The 24,367-nt window shown below is 37.9% G+C and overlaps 2 protein-coding genes across 7 annotated transcripts in view; one reads left to right on the top strand and one right to left on the bottom strand.

The window, feature by feature from the left end:
- Window positions 1–24,367, bottom strand: part of LOC130924409 (dedicator of cytokinesis protein 2-like) — a 315,198-nt gene that overhangs the window by 60,201 nt on the left and 230,630 nt on the right. The gene's annotated exons all lie outside the window — the stretch shown is intronic.
- The window catches only part of LOC130924410 (protein INSYN2B), a 40,543-nt gene continuing 24,495 nt past the window's right edge, over window positions 8,320–24,367 (top strand). Inside the window, exon 1 of the mRNA XM_057850962.1 lies at window positions 8,320–8,685. The gene's annotated coding sequence lies outside the window, so the exon portion shown is untranslated. The remainder of the gene's footprint in view (window positions 8,686–24,367) is intronic.

Genomic DNA, 24,367 nt, shown 5'->3' with positions numbered 1-24,367 from the left:
TTTTGAATAATATTTAGCTGGTACCAAGTGAAAGAAGCTGGCCTCGTCTACGGATCATCAGCTAAACAGGTGTGTCCAAACCTTTTGCAAAGGGGGCCAGATTTGGTGTGGTAAAAATGCGGGGGGCTACCTTGTCTGATTTACATAGAACAATATATTTAAACAAATGTTAGCAAGCCCTTCTGTGTGTCATATTTGCTTTATTATTTTTTTTAATTCATAATTTCAACAGTCTCGTCTTTGTGGCGTTCTCTTTCGACACTCGGGCTCTTGTGAAATACTGCTGCTGTAGCTTCAAGTTGCTATAATTTCTCGCTGCGTATCTTCCCTGTAATGTCGTACATGTCAGCGTGTCTTGTTATTATCGCGTCATATCGAACTCTTTGAAAACTGCGACTGTCTCTTTGCAAATGAGGCAGACACAGTTGTTGCGTGTTTTATTGAAGAAATAGTCCAATATCCACCTATCCTTGAAGCGTCGACCATCGCAGTCAACTTTTTTTTTTTTTATGATTGTCGCCATTTTAGAAATCACACAGGGTAATGTTGCTTAGAGTGCTGCTCTTAATGTTTTTCAAAGTTTCGTGAGAATAGGCCGAGTTTCTGTGGAAAAGATAGTTGTAGATATCAGGGTAGCAGATGTCAGGCAGAGAGGGCGAAGACAGCGGGTCGAAAAATATCGATTTAGGCATCAAATATGGATCTGGCAAATGGATCGACTGAAGCTTTTCCACATATCGCCTTTTATGCAACGCATCCAATGAGTTTACAGCGTCTGAAAGCACTGGGGCTTCCATGAATTGCTCTATAAACTGAACGACTAATTGAAACCATTGAGAATAGGGCTAAACAGAGACGGACAATATGGCGGCCGGATACAGCGACACGTCATTCTGTGACGTCAGTGAGTAGGGTCTATACAATCCTGTGAAAACTGCAATGAAAATGTACAGTATTCTATTTCTGTATCCATAGTATTACACTTTTGTAAAGCCAACAAAGTATCCAATACTGTGTCGAGCTGGATAACTAACACAACAGAAGAGAAGACACCAAAGCCACTCGTGCATTCCTCACAGCCTTTTTTTCTTCTTTTCATGTTCATGTCGATCCTCCAAAGTTCCTTTAATGTCAATGCCCACACCTATGATGCCATTATGCTGCTCTCAACTGTGATTTCTCATCGTTACAACATAAAGAAGCCTGCAGCATTACTAATACCCTTGCAGTACTGAACACAAGTCTCAGCCCAATTTTTTACACGAACAACATCCACATTCTGTACAGTACTTCAACCGTCACCTGGGAGCTGACGTAGGCTTGCGGTGGGTGTAAAAGAGATGGATTGTTGAAGGTGTAATTAGAGTTGTTGTGTTCACCACATGCCATCTGTTCATAAGACAACCATTATGTCCTTAAGCTGTCATTTCTCAATTATTGAAGCACAAGAGACTTACAGTAGGAGATAACATAAAGGCAATGGAAAATATATTGAATCAGCTAATGCTTGGCAAAATACAATTGACAAGCAAAAGCATTATCTGATTTATGTGTTGCACTTGGTTGTAGTTGCTTATGTAATGTGGATACATGTTGAAAGGCAGGTACTGTAGATTCTTACCAGTGAAAAAATAAGACTGCTTTGTCATAAAGACACACTATCCTTGTGTATTCCTGTTTACATTAGTTGTACTGGCAACAACATAATCTGTACCTTCTTTGAAATTTTAATCAAGCATTCAAAGCAAACTTGGAGGGGAAAAAAAACATGTTTGCTGATTAGGAGAAGAAAAGAATACACGTACAGTCAAAATACGAAAATATTTACGAGAAAAATAGTAATATTGTGAAAACACTATACAGTATATAATAGCAATAAAACATGATATACTGTATTATCTGTTAAAAGGAGCCCAGTTTATGATCTTGTCATATAGCTACTGCAATTAAAATATTTTTTAGCATAATTGGTGATGTCCTGGAAAATATTTCTATATATATATTAAAAAATAAGTTCCAAAAATTAACATAAATAATTGCAAATTATTCATTGAGCCATGCAGACACAAACTGCAGAAGAGGAGAAGCACGAGGACGCAAGGAAACTGAATGCTTACACTTGTCTGTCTGTGGTGGTGAACTGTGCAGGGACCCTTCTCGACAGACAATAAAGTCAAAAGAAGTTAAAAATAAATGAGGCAGATCTGTTTTGCAAATGGAAACAAGGCCTGAAGCATAACAACACACTGCGACATTCCCAGAATATACGCAAAGATGTGAAATTTCTTTATATTTTGTGCATTTGGGCCGGTCTCATTTCTAATCTGCACTGCGGCGTCATGTATGATCCACTAACAGCTTTATCATGTATAATCTGACGTGCAGGATTTTTGATGTGATGAAAACATTGGTCCAGATGGTGTGCCAGTTTAGGCCAAACCCAAACGCTTCCATGTTGGGATTCAACAATGTATTAGCTATAGTTATAAGGCCCGAACAGGTGCAGCTGTTTCATAACCCTTAACTACAATGTAAATGAAGCCGCCACATGCCCCAGTATTGATTGGCAGTGCCCCAGTATAAATTTCACAGGTAAAAAAAATGCTTTGGCGTTTCAGCCTTCATAGTATAATTTACAGAATGTGCCTATTTAATATGGTCATATTACCGTAATTTTCGGACAATAAACTGCTACTTTTTTCTTTCATTTTGAATCCTGCGCCTTATAGTCTAGTGCGGTTTATTTAGAGATTTATTTAGATTAATAGGTAACACTTTATTTGACAGCGGCATCATAAGACTGTCATAGGACCGTCATAATTTTGACATGACACTATTATAGGCACTAATGAACGCTTATGACAGATGTCATTAAGTATCATTCAGCAAATTATGTCACCGACACTCGATTTATGTCCAGCACGGATCTTTTACATCCATTCAAAAGTGTGAAAATTTGCCATATAACACTAAATGGCATCTGTTATAAGCATTCATTAATGCTCATGACAATGTCATGTCATAATTCCGATTGTCTAATGACAGTCTTATGGCACCATTGTCAAATAAAGTGTTACCAAATACAGTGCCTTGCAAAAGTATTCGGCCCCCTTGAATCTTGCAACCTTTCGCCACATTTCAGGCTTCAAACATAAAGATATGAAATTTTTTTTTTTTTTGTCAAGAATCAACAACAAGTGGGACACAATCGTGAAGTGGAACAACATTTATTGGATAATTTAAACTTTTTCAACAAATTAAAAACTGAAAAGTGGGGCGTGCAATATTATTCGGCCCCTTTACTTTCAGTGCAGCAAACTCACTCCAGAAGTTCAGTGAGGATCTCTGAATGATCCAATGTTGTCCTAAATGACCGATGATGACAAATAGAATCCACCTGTGTGTAATCAAGTCTCCGTATAAATGCACCTGCTCTGTAATAGTGTCAGAGTTCTGTTTAAAGTGCAGAGAGCATTATGAAAACCAAGGAACACATCAGGCAGGTCCGAGATACTGTTGTGGAGAAGTTTAAAGCCGGATTTGGATACAAAAAGATTTCCCAAGCTTTAAACATCTTAAGGAGCACTGTGCAAGCCATCATATTGAAATGGAAGGAGCATCAGACCACTGCAAATCTACCAAGACCAGGCCGTCCTTCCAAACTTTCTTCTCAAACAAGGAGAAAACTGATCAGAGATGCAGCCAAGAGGCCCGTGATCACTCTGGATGAACTGCAGAGATCTACAGCTGAGGTAGGAGAGTCTGTCCATAGGACAACAATCAGTCGCACACTGCACAAATCTGGCCTTTATGGAAGAGTGGCAAGAAGAAAGCCATTTCTCAAAGATATCCATAAAAAGTCTCGTTTAAAGTTTGCCACAAGCCACCTGGGAGACACACCAAACATGTGAAAGAAGGTGCTCTGGTCACAATGCAAAACAATATGTTTGGCGTAAAAGCAACACAGCTCATCACCCTGAACACACCATCCCCACTGTCAAACATGGTGGTGGCAGCATCATGGTTTGGGCCTGCTTTTCTTCAGCAGGGACAGGGAAGATGGTTAAAATTGACGGGAAGATGGATGCAGCCAAATACAGGAACATTCTGGAAGAAAGCCTGTTGGTATCTGCACAAGACCTGAGACTGGGACGGAGATGTATCTTCCAACAGGACAATGATCCAAAACATAAAGCCAAATCTACAATGGAATGGTTCAAAAATAAACGTATCCAGGTGTTAGAATGGCCAAGTCAAAGTCCAGACCTGAATCCAATCGAGAATCTGTGGAAAGAGCTGAAGACTGCTGTTCACAAACGCTCTCCATCCAACCTCACTGAGCTCGAGCTGTTTTGCAAGGAAGAATGGGCAAGAATGTCAGTCTCTCGATGTGCAAAACTGATAGAAACATACCCCAAGCGACTTGCAGCTGTAATTGGAGCAAAAGGTGGCCCTACAAAGTATTAACGCAAGGGGGCCGAATAATATTGCACGCCCCACTTTTCAGTTTTTTATTTGTTAAAAAAGTTTAAATTATCCAATAAATTTGTTCCACTTCACGATTGTGTCCCACTTGTTGTTGATTCTTGACAAAAAATTAAAATTTTATATCTTTATGTTTGAAGCCTGAAATGTGGCGAAAGGTTGCAAGGTTCAAGGGGGCTGAATACTTTTGCAAGGCACTGTACCATAACTATCAATCAATGAAACAACTGGAACAGTAACTGAAGAAATAATTCGCACAGAACATGAAATTTGATTGTTATTTACATCTGTGGTGCAGCAATGCATGCTTGGAGGCATGTTGGACAAAAACAGTGTTGACAGCAGGTGGCAGTAGAGGTTGACTGTCTGACTGATGGCCAAATGAAGCTTCTTGAAGCAATGAAAGCTTTGCAGCCAATTGGTTCAAAGCTTCACGGTGGTTCATTTGGTCTTATGACAGTCATATGATGCCGCTGTCAAATAGAGTGTTACCGGTTGAGATATTTTGGTGTAAATATGCCATAAAACAGTGAGGACAGCTGCGGCTTATAGTCCAGTGCGGCTTATCTATGAACAAATGCCATTTTTGTGTCAAATTTGGTGGGTAGCAGCTTATAGTGCAAAAATTACAGTACTGTATTCACTCCATATCGACAATCTGCACATGGCTCCTTAATATCATTCATTCTGCTCTCACTGCTTGAACTGTACGGACGCACATTCTGAGCTCATCAACGCTTGCAAAAGAAAACAGCTCTTTATATCTTTGTTTTTTTTTTTTCATTTGTTATATTCTGCCAATCTTGTTTGTAGTTTATTTGTCGACGCCAGTGCTGAGACAGCTATCATTTACCACACAATGAATTATACCTATCACTGGAAATGCACTACTGAAGTAACGTGATAGATTGACATGTGTTTTATGGAATGTACAATGTAGTGTCTTGTAAAAATAAGTAGTTTTACTGAGCGTTAGTGTATGTTAAAGTTGAACACTTCTATGATGAAGTAGAATGTAATTCTAATGTATTTTATTTGAAAGCTTTTTATTTAACATTGCAAGGAGAAAGAATATCAAACACAAACTAAATTTTGACTGTGCGTCCCGGGCTGTTGGGGGACGGGTATCGATAAGCATTTGCTTTTTCCCGTCTTTCCTTTGTCTGTCATCGTCTTTCTCGGGCAAATTCCACATTCTGAAACTGTCAATGATTATGATGATGATGACAATGACAATAAATTCATTCATTCATTCATTCATATACAGTATATAGTAATTTATGCACGTAATTTAGCTGCGAAAGACGTATGAGTTGAAAGTTCCGTGAAGCACTTTCAGGAGATATGCTGCATTCATGTATGTCGGGAGATCAGAAGCTGAGTTTCAAAGTTGAAAAATCGTTCTGATGTTTTGTAAAGTTGTGATGCAGGATAAAACCATGGTTGCGACAAAGAGGAGTAGCTATTATTAATGCTCCAATGATACATCACAAGTTGAGTGACTGACTGGCGCATTTTATAGACACAATGTAATTGAGATTCATTTTTTTCAATTACTCCAACAACACGAATGCAGCATCAATATTACGTTGCGTGTGCAAATGACATCTTCCCACCTGCTTTACAGGTTGGTGCCAGATACACTGCCCGTCGTTGTTGTTCGTTTTTACCTCTGTGTTGATGTTTGTTTGGCCGCCTATTCCCATTAATTGTTAATTTAAATGGTTCAACTTTACTCTTTACGTATCAGGCAGTCAACTGCGGTAAAGTACTCTGTTCCTAAATTAAAGTAGCAGATTAGCTGCTGTCTTTTAGCTTACTGGCTACAAATGAAATGACAATTAAATTAGTTTTTTGAGAGAGTTTTTTTTGAGAGGTGCTCACTCAACAGGTTTGTCTAATAGAGTATTATGTTAAAATGATATGTGGTATTTGAACTGTATCAATACAAATGCTATTTATTGCTATTTGTTCGTATGACCAACAAGAATAGAATCAATCTGTATAAATTAATTGCCTATTTTGGGGATTGAACCTCTAACAATTTTGTATGTCCGCTCATCATAATTTCCAGCTATTTTACAAGCATTTTATTTGTTACCGCAGTCCCTGTACTCTATAACAAGATGTATCCTTTTTTTTTTTTTTAATTGTTTGTATTTGACTCAAACTGCATTGCTCTTGCAAATGGATAGTAAAAAGTTATTTGCTCGCAACAAGGATAAATCAGCAAAGAGGAATGAGAGAGGTAAGGTAGGTAACCCACCTAGACAACATAAACAACTTTTAGGTCACAGACTATCAGTTGAGAAACACTGATTACTTGCATAATAGTTAGTGATATATCCCCATTTGTGTCCAGACAAAGTAGAGCAGCAGAGTGCAGGAAGAGGTGAAGGAGAGATGGATGTTGATGAGCATGACCAGAGATTAATCAACAAGGGATGTCCCAATTTTGATTTTGAATACTGATGTCCTTACGTTAATTTTTTAACAGAAACTTTGGTCAAAAGAAAGGGTGAGAATAAAATTAAATTATACACTGGAAGTCCTGGGTTTTTTTTTTTTTGGCTAAGAAGAAAGACCGGAAAGGCATGAAATGACCCAGATACCAAACTGACTACTTGGCTTTGTCAAACAATAGACCACTCTATTCAATTAATTAATCCAGCAGGCAACTCCCCTACACACTCCTGTGGAGTCGCTGCCTCAGTGTGAAGGGGTTGGTTTCACTCTGGATAGCTGCAATTAGCATCTCTAATATAACAGAGAGGGGTGGACTTCTTGGTGGGTCTTGCAAAGGAATTGGCTCACTCTAATGTGGGCGCAAAGAAGGCGCAGAAGGAAAAATTGCTTCGGCAACAACCTCCAACACCTAGCCCCGGGAAAAGGGCGAAGTGTCATATGTCACCACATAAAAAAAAAAAAAAAATGTTGTTTTTTTATTACACCATCCCTTGTACTGTAGGCAAACTGCAGCTTTTGGAATATGTAGAATGGTTGTCCGCCCGATTGCCTGCCAGAGCGGTCCACTGTCCGACAAAGCCAAGGCAGCCCTGCCCTCCAAACACTCATGCTAATTGGAGCAATCGAACCCTGTGGTTTTGCAAGTGTGAATGGGAATGACTAATGAGGACCTCAATGCTCATAAAAGATATGCTGATTAGGGTCAGATGACCCTTCTCTGAATACAAAAGAGGTTTGTATCAACTGATCCACCCTTGGTAGTTGTAGTGTAATTGTTAAAGCGCTATTTCTGACTTTTTATGTTTTTTTTTCTTGTTTGCCTGTGCCCCAATATTGCATTATTCCTAGTTAAGCCCCTGGAAGCCACACCACAATCAAGTTTTCTCCGTTTTCCCATAAAACCATCCTTTCTATTTGACAATCGGTAAAATTAAGTTCATCAACATATAAGTCGAATACAAATGAAAGCAATAATAATTAAGTTTGATATTCTTTCCAATCCATCTACTTTTTTCCCCCTCATTTTCCATGACAACATAAAATGCATATTTTTAAAGATTTAAAAGGCATCAAGCGGGTTAAGTGGGGCAAAGTGAAAGGAGGGCAACAGCTTAGAAGAGTCCGAGGCAAAAAGTAAAACAGGCGGCCGTGGACGGAGAAAAGACCAAGATAAAAATAAAGTGACTGAAGCCAACGAGTGTGTTATTAATGCGTGTACCAGTGTGTTTGTGTTTGTTACAAGCACTGGCATTAGTCCCGGCCGCAGGAACATCTCTGCTGCCAAAGTTTTACTAGGTACTCCTCCATGCCAGGGTCAATACACAAACACACGACCACACACGAAAATGGACATATTATGCAATTATACAATTGGAGAAAAGGAAACTAAATTGCAGAAGCGGGTGAAACAGAGATAGGAGATTAATGATCCATGAGACAAAAGTGATTGACAAACACGCTGTGATACAGTGATGACTGCAACTGTAGCAAAGACAGATGAAGATGACGATAGAGAGTAGCAGGGAGAGAGAGCGAGAGAGAGAGAGAGAGAGCGAGAGGAGAGGAGGGGAGGTAATATCACTGCAAGCGTGTGAGGATCAAGAGCAACAGAAGGCAAAGGAAAGCGCGAAAGAGAGCACCACAGACTTGCAGAGGACTCAAGGATTATTAGAAATGGGCACAAACAAACGAGGGGACAGTCAAAAGGACTAAAAAAGACGAGGAAAACACCAAGTAAGTCTGAGTTTTTGTGTGTTTCTGTGCAAATAAAACAGCCTTCATTGACCCTCTGTGGAGCCCCTTGCAGTCCACCATGAGCACTTCTTGTTTAGCTCATTGTGGACGTAGATATTTGAATGGAGGTGATGATGATGGTGCCATAACAGGCGGCAGACACCCAGTGGCACTCATGGAGCACTAAAACAAGTAAACAACATCAAACTCTATGGAGAAAACATTTTGCTGCACAAGATCAGATGTGACATCTTTGTGAATGATACTATTCCAAGTAGTGGCAACTAGAAGACACAGCAAATATATCCATCCAAGTAACCTTCATGCATCTCTGTATTTAAAGCAATTTTAACACTTTTATACTGTACCCTGCAAGGTTCCAGATGTTTCAGACTACGTGAGTGTAAAAGAGGCAGAGCGGCTCAGCTGATTGCTATTAAAAGCCCATGTGCCAATCGCTCTAATATGGGATTATATTGCAGGGCAATAACCCTCCTCTCATACATTAATGCTGGTAGTGTGGTGCAAGCTAAAAAGATGAGAGTCAAAGTCAGCTTGCATGCATTTTCAGGAAAAAAAAAAAAAAAGAGTACAGAAGGAGTTCATTTTTGTTCCTCAAGTTATTAATGTACCCCTATGGGGCTCATTATTGGAAGCTGTGTGTAGCTGCAGGTCCTAAAAGGTGTCAGAGGGACAAATGTCAGTTGAGGTTACTAGCCTATAATTATGCACAGTGGAACCTCTTAAATCAAATGTATACTGTTCTGGGGTGTTGGTTGATCCTTTTTCTTTTGGTTTTACCCATGGGAAATAACATGGCAGTACTTGGTTCAATTGTTGCCAAGCCAAAGCTTTAAGTAACAAAATAGAGAATTAATTTCAAGGTGAGTGACTCAGCAGATATATTTGATATTATAACATTTTACACAAACTATAAAAAAAATTAAAAAAAAAAAAAAAAAAAAAAAAAAAAACAGTATAAATTACGATACATGTAAGAAAGCCCACACCTGATTAGAAAAATGTGTGTGCTTACTGATCTGTGTCATCCCCGGGATGAACAAAATCACATGATGAACACATAACGATACGTATTTCCACGCCAATCAAGAGTCTCCTCCCTTAAAATGAGATGCATGTCGTTGTGCTAAAATGGACCTGTGAGAGGATGCATAATGCCAGAAGGCATCAAGACTGTTGCCCCCCTCTCCCCAAAAAAGGTCAAGTATAATGTTAGCCTGTTTAATGATTTGCTAATGATTTCAAAATCTTCTACTTGTCATGTCTGTTATGCCAAACAACTTATGGCAGTGTTCTCAAACCTTTTTTCTTCTGAGAGCTACTTTTATGATACGAAAAGGGCCGAGACCTAATCATTGTTGAAACATTAAACATAGAAATATAAATTAATCATAAACCAAATTGAATAAGCTTCTTTGGGCAGAATCAACAACATGTAGGCATCAACAATAAAAATTAGTTGTGAGAAATAAACAAAACATAGAAATAATCATAAAACAGGGTGTTCCAAAATGGTTGACCCTATTCTAAATGCCCATATCTCGGAAACTACTTGATGGATCTTAATGAAAGTAAATACACTTTATGTTGAAGGTTATAAGTTTTATTAGGTAAATCTACAAAGAAATGTACAAATATTTGTTGGATCTATGACAAATTTTCATAAGTACAATATGAGCGCTGCCTGTGACTGCACACGTCGAGTCGGTATTTGAGCTCGTGCCAAACTCGCTGTAGCATGTTTTCAGTAACAGTTTCCAGTGCAGCTGTAATTCTGTTTTGTTGTTTAGTTGGTACCTTCTTTGCAAAATGTGTGAAGAAAGCACGCTGTCCTGTCTTCGGTGACTGAGTCCGAGCATAATCTAACGCGCAAAATGCCTTTTCTTTTGACGGCATTTCTTAACCTGAAAATATAGAAATGCCAAACATTACACACAAAAACTCGAAACGTTTCTACTCAAGCTGTGAAAATTTGAGGTCATTCCAACGAAAATTGACAAAATTATCGGCCTACGAAATGGGGTCAAACATTTTGGAAAACCCTTACATCAATAAAACACAATAACTCAAAGTTATTGTGTTTTATTGATGTCAAAACAAAACAATGCAATGACAATAACCGATTGTTACCTAATCATTAGTCATTCTGTTAACATACACTTTTCCAGATGTGTTTGTGTAAGATTCAGTCTATGGGTCAATGAATTGATCGTCTCTCCATGGTGTCAACAAGGGCAGTGAATTGTGAAGTATATGTAGGCATCTAAGGCTGCGTTTACACGACAATGGGTCTGAAGCAAAAAACTAAAAGTGGCATTCAGATGTCCCCTTTTGCAAGGGAAAATCTGCATGAACATGCAGACAAAAGGTGGATGAAACTTCAAATTGTTGATATAGTATGCATGCCCAGTGTGTAGGTGGCAGCACCACCAAAATATGATTCCAGCGTGTAACCCTTCTGCTACTGTTCCAGAGTATGGGAGATCGACATTGTTGCCACATTGAGCAGATTCCCGCCCTGTTGGGCTATTTTCAAACACTCAGAGAGAGAAATGCATTGGACGGGTCAATAAAATTTGGGTTACTTTGAGAAGATCTTATCTTGGAACGAAGGTTGTAATATGGCAACATTTTATAGAACTGGGCATGTTTTACTGTGTAATTGGGCTGCAGACTCTCTTCCCGATCTGACAACCCTGGAGACAGCTGCCACCAAACAAGAGCTTTTTCAAGATTTCGACTATGGAGAACTTTTGTGATTTTTGCGTTTTCAGCCACCTAAAGCAGTGTCTCTGTTTAAACAATATTGGCATCTGGGAAAGTATTTTGCGTTTTTTCCCTCATTAAAGTTGACATTTAATCAGCTCCAATACTCTCATTAGCTATGTTTTTATGGACAAAATTGTTAACGTTTATAAAAGCTCACCAAAATGATTTTCTTCTCTGTTCTTTATAGAGCAACCTCGATTCATGCCAAAAACATGGATTCTGTCGATTATTAGTCCAGTAGAATTTGACCACACATGGGGAATCTATAAATATTGATTACCCTTAACATTTACCATTCTAAAATACAAGCACTTTTTTGAGAACGAATAATGATCTGCATTCTCGTGTTACTTGAAATCACTCAACACATCTTAGACCAGAGAATAAACGGTATTTTTTCAGTTATTCATGCATCATTGGCAGACTTTGTTAATAGGAAAGGAACTTTTAAAAAATTTACTTGCCTGTCAGTATATGCGATCTTTGTGAGGATAAACATTTTGGATATTGATATTGAATATTGTTGGTATGTGGGTAGTGCATTTAAGATTCTACTGTCTACCATCCCCATCACTTCTTATAGTCTTTTGACACTTTCATTACTCACTACCAGGCAGAAGATGCCAATTGCCATAACCATAAACACTTGAAATTCCAATGAGTTGATGACAAAACACCACTCATCTCCGTATACACATTATGTTTGGAGCCAGGTGAAAAATATCACAATTTTTTCAATTTCAAAATTACATTTTAAATGTTAACAGGCCTCATACAAGAGGATAATTGGTGAAGGTAATACTTAATGGGTGTCCGACAATCTGGCCTTTACTCACTTTGACTGGATGAAAGGAAAAATGCTTCGATTAAGCCCATTTATCTGTGTCTTAAATCATTAACAACTTAAATTAACTCTGATGAATATGCATGTCACAATCTAATTTTCACCAATTGGGGATGGTTGTTGTAAAATATTTTCATTCTTCTTCTGTACCATTTATCCACACGAGGGTTGCAAGGGTGCAGGAGCCTTTCCTAGCTAACAATTGGCAAGAGGTGGGGTACACTCTAAAGTGGTTGCCAGCTATTCATACGGCACATATAGACGAACAACCTTTCACACTCACAGTCACACCTATGTAGAATTTAAAGTGTTCAACCGACCTATATGCGTGTTTTGGGGATGTGGGAGGAAGCCGGACCACGCAGAGAAAACCCACCCAGGCACAGGAAGAACAGGCAAACTCCTCAAAGGAAGGCCGGGATTGAACCCTTGATCTCAGAACTGTGATGGGGACATAACGACTCTCTACCATGCTGCCTCTTTCAGAATAAATGTTTTAAAAAGAAAAATGACAGACTCAAACAAGGCAAAACAGACATGCTGTGTTGCTAATTTGAAACAATTTCACAGGAATTCAACTTCTGACTGAAAGGTCGAGTGTACAATGTGTACTAGGAGGATAAACTGGATAAAGCGGAATGAGAAATTTTCAGGTTCATGATGAAGAGGTAGGAGGTAACATGTAGACAGGTTGAGTGATAAGTCAGAGCGATGATAAGATGATGGAGTGAGAGAAACAGAAATGGAAGCAGTTGGACAAGTGTGAGAAACAGCTAAAAATTTATGAGTTAAAATGAACTACATTACTGGAGCCGGAAAGGCAAAGTTGAAAAAAATAAAAATAAAAAACAGATGCACTTTGTCTTTATAGCGCTCATTTGATCAAGTCACCACACCAAACCAGCATACACCATGCAAAAACAACAAAAACAATCAATCCCACCGGCAAATGGATTTGTCAATAACTAGTTATTCTATGCTTATATAGGCAGTTAATTAGTCATAGAAAGTGTCACAAAAAACCATACATTTTCCTCATGCTTAGGCCTTGACTGACAGCATGTCACTCTGAATTAGACCATCATTACAGAGAGAGGTAAATAACTGGACAAATCCTGACTGAAATCACCTGATGAAATGGTTGACAGGACTATCTGCTGAAAGTTAAAGTAACTTTGACGAATAATAATACACTTTACATCCATTATTATATACATCTATTGTCTAGGACTGAGTTTCATCCTAGACTGGTTGCCAGTCAGGGTTAAGGGTGCATTTTGATAAGCACCCATTAACACTCAAGTTCAAACCAAAGGACAATTTATTTGTGAAATTACCTTACCTAAATAATTAGGGTAAGTGGGGCCAATGCAAGAATGTGGTAGACATAAAGTACAAATGCAACACTGGAAATATTCGTATTAGTAGTAGAATTTGCAAATTCTCTCATCAAAGTATAATATAAAATGTAGGATATTCACCTAATCTCAATTATAAAATCATAGCTTTGTGATTGGCTGGCAACCAATACAGGGTATACCCCATCTTTCGCCTGGCACTGGAACAGGCTCAAACTCATTTGTAACACTAGTTGAGGAGGAATGGTATAAAAAAAAAAAAAAAAATGTTGATTTTCCTCATAACCAAGGCCAGGGTTGGAAATTCAGTTATAAATCCATATTGCCAAGTTGTGGCTTGCATAACATAAAAATGAGCAAAAATGGCACTAGGCTACTTCTTGTTAGGTCGCTTAGCAACCAGCGACTAATACTGAGAACCTTAAACCATGTAGCTGTTATCCCACCACCATCATACACCCTAACCCAGAGTGAGCAATTATTCCACAAAGGCCAGCAGTGGATGCAGGTTTTTGTTCCAACCGATGCAGCACAGGCAGTTGAATCAATTAAGTTTTTTTGCTGAAACAAGCAGCACCTGACTGCAATCTGGTTACATTTGTAAGACACTGGACTGGTAAAAAGGCTGTGGCCCTTTGTGGACTAACTGCCCACACCGTCCCTAACCAGTAGTGGCCACTGCGAGAAAAGCATACGATGTACGATACGACTGTACTGGTTATTCATTTCACTGCTGCAGGTAGCAGTCAGCAATGGAATGAACATAATCCATCTTCAAAAAAATAAAAACACTGGAACCATAGTTTGATTGGAATCAAAAAATATTTCTCTTTCCTCAAGTCATGCCACCACAAATGTATTTCAACATGAGCTATAAATGTACAGTGGTATGAATATGTATCGGAACCTTTTGGAATTTCTCACATTTCTGCATCAAATCACCCTCAAATGTGATCTGATCTTTGTCAAAATTACACAGATGAAAAAACTGTCTGCTTTAACTAATACCACCCAAACATCATCATCAGGTTTTCATATTTTAATGAGGATAGTATGCAAACAATGACAGAAGGGAAAAATAAGTAAGTGAACCAGCATATTTAATATTTTGTGGCCCCCCTTTGGCAGCAATATCAGTTTTGTACCAGATCAGTCTGGTACACAAATCAGGACTAATCTTGACCCATTCTTCTCTACAGAACTGCTGTAGATCAGTCAGATTCCTGGGATGTCTGGCATGAATCGCTGTCCTTAGGTCATGCCATAGCATCTCAATTGGGTTCAAGTCTGGACTTTGACTTGGCCACTCCAGAACGTGTATTTTGTTCTTCTGAAACCTGAAAGTTAATTTACTTCTGTCTTTTGGATCATTGTCTTGTTACAGCATCCATCCGGTTTTTAGCTTCAAGTGTCTGACAGACGGCCTCAGGTATTCCTACAAAACATCCTGATAAACTTTTGAATTCATTCTTCCATTAAAGATTGCATGTTGTCTATGCCATGAGGTAGCAAAACAGCCCCAAATCATGATGCACCCTCCATTATGCTTCACGGTGAGGATGAGGTGTTGATATTGGTGAGCGGTTCCATTTTTCCACCACACATGACGTAGTGTATTACTCCCCAAAAATTCAACTTTGGTTTCATCAGTCCACAAAATATTTTGCCAAAACTTCTGTGGAGTGTCCAAGTGCCTTTTTGCGAACATTAAACGGGCAACAATGTATTTTTTTAGACAGCAGTGGCTTTCTCCGTGGAGTCCTCCCATTAACATCATTCTTGGCCATAGTTTTACATATAGTTGATGTACGCACAGAGATTTCTGTAAGTCTTTAGCAGACACTCTAGGGTTGATTTTTTTTTTTACCTCTCTGAGTATTCTGCGCTGAACTCTTGGCGTCATTTTTGGTGGAGGCCACTCCTTGGGAAAGAAGCAGCAGTGCCAAGCCAGTCTCTCCATTTGTAGACAACTTCTCTGACTGTCGATTGATGAACAACCAGACTTGGCAGAGATGGTTTTGTATCCTTTCCCAGCTTTATACAATCAACGATCCTTGATCGCAGGTCTTCAGACAGCTTTTTTGACCGAGCCATGATTCACATCAGACAATGCTTCTCATAAGACAATTCTTACCAGGTGTGTGTTTTATCGTGGGCAGAGCAGCTTTAAACCACTCATCAGTGATTTAACTTGAATTGTTTGGTAAAAATTGGTTTCAATTGCTCTTTAAGCCTCCTTAGACAGAGGGTTCACTTACTTATTTTCCCCCCTTATGTCATCAGTTGCATGCTATCCTCATTAAAATATGAAAACCTATAAATGTTTGGGTGGTTTTAGTTAAAGCATACACTTTTTACATCTGTGTGATTTTGACAAAGATCAGATCATATTTGATGGTGATTTTATGCAGAAATGTGAGAAATTCCAAAAGGTTCAGATACTTGTTCATAGCACTGTATGAATACGGTTGTGTTACAGATACTTGTTCATAGCACTGTATGAATACGGTTGTGTTACTTGGGTACCAAATGGCATCAGTTCTGAATAAAATATAATAAAGTAACAAGTAATAACCGGTATTGGATTAAACTCAAACTATATCCAGTACTAGCTATGACACTGTAGAAAACAATTAGAAGTTACCTGGGAAAAGATAATTTCATTCCCAGTTGTGACACAAAGAGGGAGGGTTCAATTAAAATGTAAATTCACCATGAAACCATGAAAGACATTTTCTATTATTGCAATAGATTCGGAACATGTGCATGTTCTACGTTTCCAGCTGACTGGGAGAGGAAAAAAAAAAAAAAAAAAAAAAAAAAAAAAAACATTTATCATGACGCGTGCATCCTCGGTGAGAACATTGGGTTTAATTAGTGTGGCCCGGTTGGCATGTTTGTCTTTTTTGCACAATTTGGATCTTAGCTTTAGTGACATCTGGCTCTTTAGCTGAGAAGCTGATTAAAGCATATTGTCCCTTAAAAATTCAGTATAGATGCATCAAAATAAAGTTAACAGCAAAAGCAGTCTGAGCGAAGACTGCGGTGTTGGTTTTCTGCTCGTTTTGTTGCTGCTGCCGCTTACTTTTTCTGAAATGCAGGCATAAATGTCGCATCATGACACTTGAGATGATGTGATGAAAAGGGTAAAAATAGGATAATGCACAAGACCTACATCTGCAAATGCAGAATATTTGGTTTTTAGCAAAAATGACTTTTACAAAAGTAAAAATGGCAAAAATGACAAAAACAAAAGAAACATGATCTTAATACTTTCCGCAAACAAATGCTTATGTGAAAATATATCCATAAGTCATTTTTTGTTTTATGCCTCGTCAACAAAAAGCTCAGCTTGTCCTTTTAGACGGAGCAGTCATCTTGTCCCTCTTGAACATATTTGAAAAGAATTGAAGGCAGACAAGGATCAGACCTCTGCTTTATGTTGTTGGCTTTTATAAATATGCAAAGTAATCTCTGGTGAGAATCTTGCAGTCTTATTTAGATTCATTTGAAGAGGACCCTCAAGGTTATTGCCAATGGGAGTGTTTCTTAATTTTCTGTTTCAACAGTCCTTGATGTTTAGAAACCAGTGCTCTGTTTCAAAATAACAGGAAATTACCCTATTTTATTATCTTGAATATGACAGATAACTATATATACAGCTGAATCTGTTTAGGTGGCGCTATAATCCAAATTTGGATATACATTCTGTATGTATGTTTGGTTAGATTATGTATAAATACAGTATAATGGACAGAAAACAGAAACCTGACTACACTACCCAGAATGCAATCAGCCTCATCAGACTCATAAAGTATTTATTGTCTTCTGGAGGTGATAGTATGAGGGTGAGCGAAAGGTGTAATTACGGAGCTCTAATGTGAGTCTCAATCAAACACGCACACACACGCACGCACATCAATCGCCTGCTGAATAATGGGCCTCACCTTGAAATGACATGGGGCATGATTCGTCGGTGCAGTTAGTTGCCTGTTTACTAGCGTACAGGAGTGTGGGGAGATGCGTTTCAAAACATTTCTCCACAAACACACAGTCAATATAGACTTGGCAGAGCTAGAGAAATTCAAGTCCATGACATACCAACAAGTGAAAATGAACGATTTTGCTCCATGGGGTTATTGTTAGCAAACAATGCTTTTCTTTATTGAATTAAAAACAACAACAGAGCGATATGCAAGATCTACAAGGAAAAAACAGATTGCCTTGGTCACTGGAGCCATATTAATCCCTTCGCAGTGAATACAAAAAGAACTGGTGAGAGAAAAGGAGAGAATTAAGGATAAAGGGGCATTTTTCACTTGACACCAGCTTTCAAGATAGTGATCACCGTTCTTTTGGAGATAGAGAAATCCCCACTCACCCTTCTCACATGGAAGGTTTTGGGGTTTTTGGGAAAAAAAAAAAAGAACAAAAAAAAAACTGTGGGGCAAATAAGTATTTAGTCAACCACTAATTGTGCAATTTCTCCCACTTGAAAATATTAGAGAGGTCTGTAATTGTCAACATGGGTAAACCTCAACCATGAGAGACAGAATATGGAAAAAAAAAAACTGAAAATCACATTGTTATATTTTTAAAGAATTTATTTGCAAATCATGGTGGAAAATAAGTATTTGGTCAATCCCAAAAGTTCATCTCAAAACTTTGTTTTGTACCCTTTGTTGGCAATAACGGAGGCCGAACGTTTTCTGAAACTCTTCACTAGCTTTTCACACACTGTTGCTGGTATTTTGACCCATTCCTCCATACAGATCTCCTCTAGAACAGTGATGTTTTGGGGCTGTCGTTGGGCAACACGGACTTTCAACTGCCTCCTCAACCCGTGGCATCAAAATGATAACAAGAACAGTGAGCAAAAATCCCAGAACCACACAGGGGGACCTAGTGAATGACCTACAGAGAGCTGGGACCACAGTTACAAAGGCTACTATCAGTAACACAGTGCGCCGCCAGGGACTCAAATCCTGCACTGCCAGACGTGTCCCCCTGCTGAAGAAAGTACACGTCCAGGCCTGTCTGCGGTTCGCTAGAGAGCATTTGGATGATCCAGAAGAGGACTGGGAGAATGTGTTATGGTCAGATGAAACCAAAATAGAACTTTTTGGTAGAAACACAGGTTCTTGTGTTTGGAGGAAAAAGAATACTGAATTGCACCATACCCACTGTGAAGCATGGGGGTGGAAACATCAAGCTTTGGGGCTGTTTTTCTGCAAAGGGACCAGGACGATTGATCTGTGTAAAGGAAAGAATGAATGGGGCTATGTATCATGAGATTTTGAGTGAAAGTCTCCTTCCATCAGCAAAGGCATTGAAGATGAGACGTGGCTGGGTCTTTCAGCATGACATTGATCCCAAACACACAGCCAGGGCAACAAAGGAGTGGCTTCGTAAAAATCAGTTCAAGGTCTTGGAGTAGGCCTAGCCAGTCTCTAGATCTCAACCCCATAGAAAATCTGTGGAGGGAGTTGAAAGTCCGTGTTGCCCAACAACAGCCCCAAAACATCACTGCTCTAGAGGAGATCTACATGGAGGAATGGGCCAAAATACCAGCAACAGTGTGTAAAAAGCTTGTGAAGAGTTCCAGAAAATGGTTGGCCAACAAAGGGTATATAACAAAGTATTGAGATGAACTTTTGGTATTGACCAAATACTTATTTTCCACCATGATTTGCAAATAAATTCTTTAAAAATCAAACAATGTGATTTTCTGTTTTTTTTTATCACATTCTGTCACTCATGGTTGAGGTTTAACCATGGTGACAATTACAGACCTCTCTAATATTTTCAAATGGGAGAAATTGCACAATTAGTGGTTGACTAAATACTTATTTGCCCCATTGTGTGTGTGTATATATATATATATATATATACACACATATACATCAACCCAGCCATAAAAAGTAGTAATTATATTTATCATTCAAAATGTCTGTTGTTTTTTGCACAGAATCATTGATGTTTAATATTTTGCTTTAAAAAAAATTGACTTTAAAAAATTATTCACTCGCATATTTTAAACGTTTAAACAAATTACGTGACAATGAAAAAATTGTGTCTGTAAATAGGTCATGGATATCTACCTCATAACTGTTGCTTAATTGTATTTTGTTACTGTCGCATCTTCCCCGATAGTTTAGTTTAATTCAATCTAAATAATCAATCCAAACAAAGAAAAATTGAAATAAATGTTTAATAGGGTAAATATATAAAAAAGAAAATCTTGACCACTCATTGATGTCTACGATTTCTGCATCGCGACCCTCGTTATATTACCATGTTTCACCCTTAAAATCCCCAAAAAGTCTAGCTGTGGCCATGCACAGCTGTGTCATGACACTCTGTGATCATGGTGAAAATCATGGTGTCTTTAAATATGCTCTCACCTCAATTTAGGGTTTAGGGGTTCATTTTTTTTTTAAATGCCCTCCAGTTCAAAATGTTTCTTCCCCCACAAAAATAGAGATTTTAAGCTTTCCAATGATGTATCGCACATGCATATAAGACAATTTTGAAATTTGGCCAAATTGGGAGTCTCAGAGCGGAACTTCAAGTCCCCTGAGTGTTTTCCGTCATATACTGTATACAAAAAAAGCATGATAAGTCACTGATAGTGTCTGTTTGCCTGATTTCCATGCACTGGCATGGGGTCAGTTGTGGTGTAAATGTGACAGCCTCTGGGTTTTCAGTCCCTAAGCCATATGTGATTGTCTGGTGACCAGTCAAAGGTGTCATGTCTTGTAATTCTTGTTGATGTTTTGTCTTTGTTCATGTAGGATTTTCTGTTTTTATTTTGGTAGTATTGTTCCTCCATGATTCACCTTTACTTCCTGCTCTTCCCAATCAGGCTGATCGTATCCACCTGTGACCCTGTGTGTACATAGTCTGTGTCTGCCCTTGCCCTTTGTCAGTTTGCCTGGTATCCTGGCATATCCTATGCCACCACCAGTGTTGTCATGGATTCCTTAAAAAAGTAATGTATTAATGATTACTGATTACACCTCAAAAAAGTAATCTAGTTACTTTACTGATTACTTTATTATCAAAGTAACTAAGTTACTTTAAAAGTAAATTATCAGTTACTTTTTCCAATTTTTCTCCTTTTGCTGCCACAACATAAAAATAACAGAAAAATGTCATCGCGTGTAATTGAGTTTTTCACATAAGGCTTAATCTTTGAGTTAGCAGGGGTTCAATTAATCGATAGAGTTGATTTCAACCACCATTGACTTGCCCTAGCTTAGCCATTCCAGAGCCCTAAAACTAACGAATAACTGACAAACCGCACGAAATTTGTTTAAATCAACTCCAATGACTAATTTAACCCCCGCTAACTCCAAGATTAAGCCTAATGTAAAAAATTCTGAACTTCCGGTTTGAAATAAAGACCTAGACGTTAAAATATTGTCTATAAAAGTTGTAAAGCAATAAAACAACAAAAATTACTGAAATGAACAAAAATCCAACAACGTAAAGCTTTCATAATGGGTCAAAATTAATTTTTCGAACGGATCATGTGACTAGCACCTTGGAGACTATCCTTTGCTTTGCTTAGCCAAAACTACACAAGAGGCAAGATGGATATTTAGAATTTCTTTAAACCTAAGCTTTCAAACGCTACCAACAACAACTTGAACAGTTGATTGAACTCGAACAATGTCAAGATGTGTATATATATATATATATATATATATATATATATATATATATATATATATATATATATATATATATATATATATATATATATATATATATATATATATATATACACACACACACAGTATATACAGTATGGCCAAAAGTTTGGAGACACCTCAAAGGTGGATATTTTGAAGAATGTAGAATACAAAACCTGTTTTCAGTTATTTCACTTTTTTTTGCCCTTCCACATGGTCGTTCATAGTTTTGATGTCTTCAGTGTGAATTTACAATAGTAGTGAAAATATATAAAACGCAAAAATGATAACGTGTGTCCAAACTTTTGACTTATGTTTCAGAGTCTTCAGCATGCTTTTCCCCCAGTCCCACAAATCTAAAACTCCGCCTATGATTACAAACTCTAACTATAAAATGTACATAATTACACATATTATAAAGGCTGGTTACAAACTGTAGAAGTGCTGGCTGTCTCGTTACATGTCGGCTTTGTTTCGAGTTTTTTCACGTTGTGCTGTAATTCCAAGTGCTTCCTTGTTGAATTGGATGTTGAGTTTTTAGCGGTCGACAGTCTTTCTGAGCCAGCGCAGAGTTTGCAGCGCACGGAGATATTTTTGTCATCTTTACTTGACGGATATGTGAAGTAATGGCTGTTATCTCCGGTGAACAAATGCCGGCTCCTTTTTTGTTAGCATCCTGATATGTAGCCAGGCTATGTTGTTGACCGCCGTGGCAGACGGCGCGCACACAGCATGGTAATACACGTGACCAGTTTTATTTCCGATGAGAAAACGTGAGATGTGATGTCACTCCCAAACTCAAGAGCAGTATTTTCTATTCAAATGCTCTTCGTACATGACTACATTATTCTTCATTCTACATATAGTATGACGCAGCAACAAAATAGTAATGCACATGCACTGAGGAAACTAACTTTAACCAGATTACTGGCTTGGAAAAATGAACGCGTTAGATTGCTCGTTACTGAAAGAAAGTAATCAGATTACAGTAACGCGTTACTGCCAACACTGGCCACCACCTTGTGTAAGCTTTTTGACAGATTTATGTCTGGAACCAATGCCTTTTCATTACTTTGTGGACTTTACTCAGTTTTTTGGTGTCCAGTAGTGATGGTGAGATGAAGCCTCGTGAGGCATTGAACCACTTAAGCCAATTGGTTCGAGAAAGGGTTCATTTCTCGGAAGTTCATATGTGCATGGTACCACCTATTGGCTAAGTGTATAATCACAGTCAGTTGTCTCCAACCACATGAGTTATTCGTTGATTTATGTGTGTGTATCTGTTGGGAAGGAATTCATTCATTCATTTTCCGAGCCGCTTATCCTCACAAATTATTTTGCAAACTATTGTCTGACCATATCCTCTATGTACTGTACATAGATTATCACATATGTATGTTTAGTGATCCCTCATTTATCTCTGCTAATGGCGACCGGAAAGTAAAGTAAAAAAAACGCGGAATAGGGTCACCGTTCATTGTCTCCTTTTTTAAAAAAAAAAATGTTTGAAATGTCGTGCATTTTGGTCCTTGGTGCATCTTTGTCAAAAGGTGTAATTTGCCTGTAGTTAGCTGGTATAGGCCCGGGCTTTTCCAAAACTTGAAAGAAGAAAACAATTTAGAAAAAAAAGGATAACTAGAACCATGAAATATCATGTAGACGTTTTTCAGAATTGTGACTTAGGTTTTTTGTGCCAAGACTGTCTGCTTTTTTGAACAGTTCATAACAGTTCCAACTGAAGAAAAGCAGTCTCAAAGTTTAATGTGTCCACCTGACTCTAACACCATGCTTTACCTTGTGTATGGTGTTTCTTTGGGGAAGAGCAGTAGAACGTACATTTTTAATTCTAGCAGAAGATTTGACTTTATTTCAAGGACAAACATCTTTGGAATTGTATTTAATCCGCTTCAAGCATTACAACTGACATGGAAGGTATACTTTTACTCTCATCAGAATCTGTGAATGTTTTCCTTCTGCTCTATTTGCATTTATTGTAGACTGATTTTCTTCTGGGTCCTAGCAACCCAACTGAGATTGCTACACAGTTCCTTGAATGTCATTACACACAGTTGCAAGACGAATGAATATAAAAATAATGCTGTGTTCTGTGGAGACAGGAAAATGTTGTAAACAGTGCAGTCAGACAGAAAAAAAAGCGATGAAAGCAATCCTTATGTTTAACTCTATAAGAATCACAGCCCCAGGTGTCCCCCCCCCCCCCCCCCCCCTTTGACCATTCAAACAAGGACTGAAATTGTATTTTCATTTGGCAAACTATTTTTCTTAGATTTTTTTCCTCTTTCAGACTATTACATAGAAAAGAAATATATACCAAAAAAATAAATAAAACAAATGAATTTGCTACAGGCTATTATTACTGCTATTACAGTAGAATGCTGTTGTAAAGCAGCAACCTTGTGATATTGCAGTGGCCATCTTTAACCAGTTTCACAAACTGTCTAGTAATGTTTAATGCTAAGATAATTGGCCTTTGAAATACTAAACATCTAAATATTGTATTTAAACTATTTTGTGTGTTTTTTATTAAAAAATAATAATGTGTGGTTGAGTGGTTGAAAGTGTAAAAATATTCAGAAATGACTTAGTTATCACACTTCAAAGGAAAAGCCATTTTTTGGACAAAATCACAAGAGCTTAGTGTAAATGAGAAAACTGCAAATGTGTAAAAACTGGGCATGCATAAAAAAATTGGTTGTTACGACTTGTGGACTTATTCAAGCCTCTAACTTTGTCATATGGAATATTAAAATTAGACTTTTGTTTTATATATATATATATATATATATATATATATATATATATATATTTATATATATATATATATATATATATTTATATAGCATAGTTAGCTTTGCTATTAGTATAATGCTGCTATTATTGTCCATAGGGGGCATTAAAAAAAAAAAAAAAAAAAAACTATATATGTGTAGATAGGTCTGATGCCACTGAACATTTTGAGTGGTTGAAAGTGA

This window comes from Corythoichthys intestinalis, chromosome 11, assembly GCF_030265065.1.
Source record: "Corythoichthys intestinalis isolate RoL2023-P3 chromosome 11, ASM3026506v1, whole genome shotgun sequence".
NCBI classification, from domain to species: Eukaryota; Metazoa; Chordata; class Actinopteri; order Syngnathiformes; family Syngnathidae; genus Corythoichthys; species Corythoichthys intestinalis.
The sequence above is the reverse complement of the archived record's forward strand: the minus strand, read 5'-3'. Positions and strand labels throughout refer to the sequence as shown.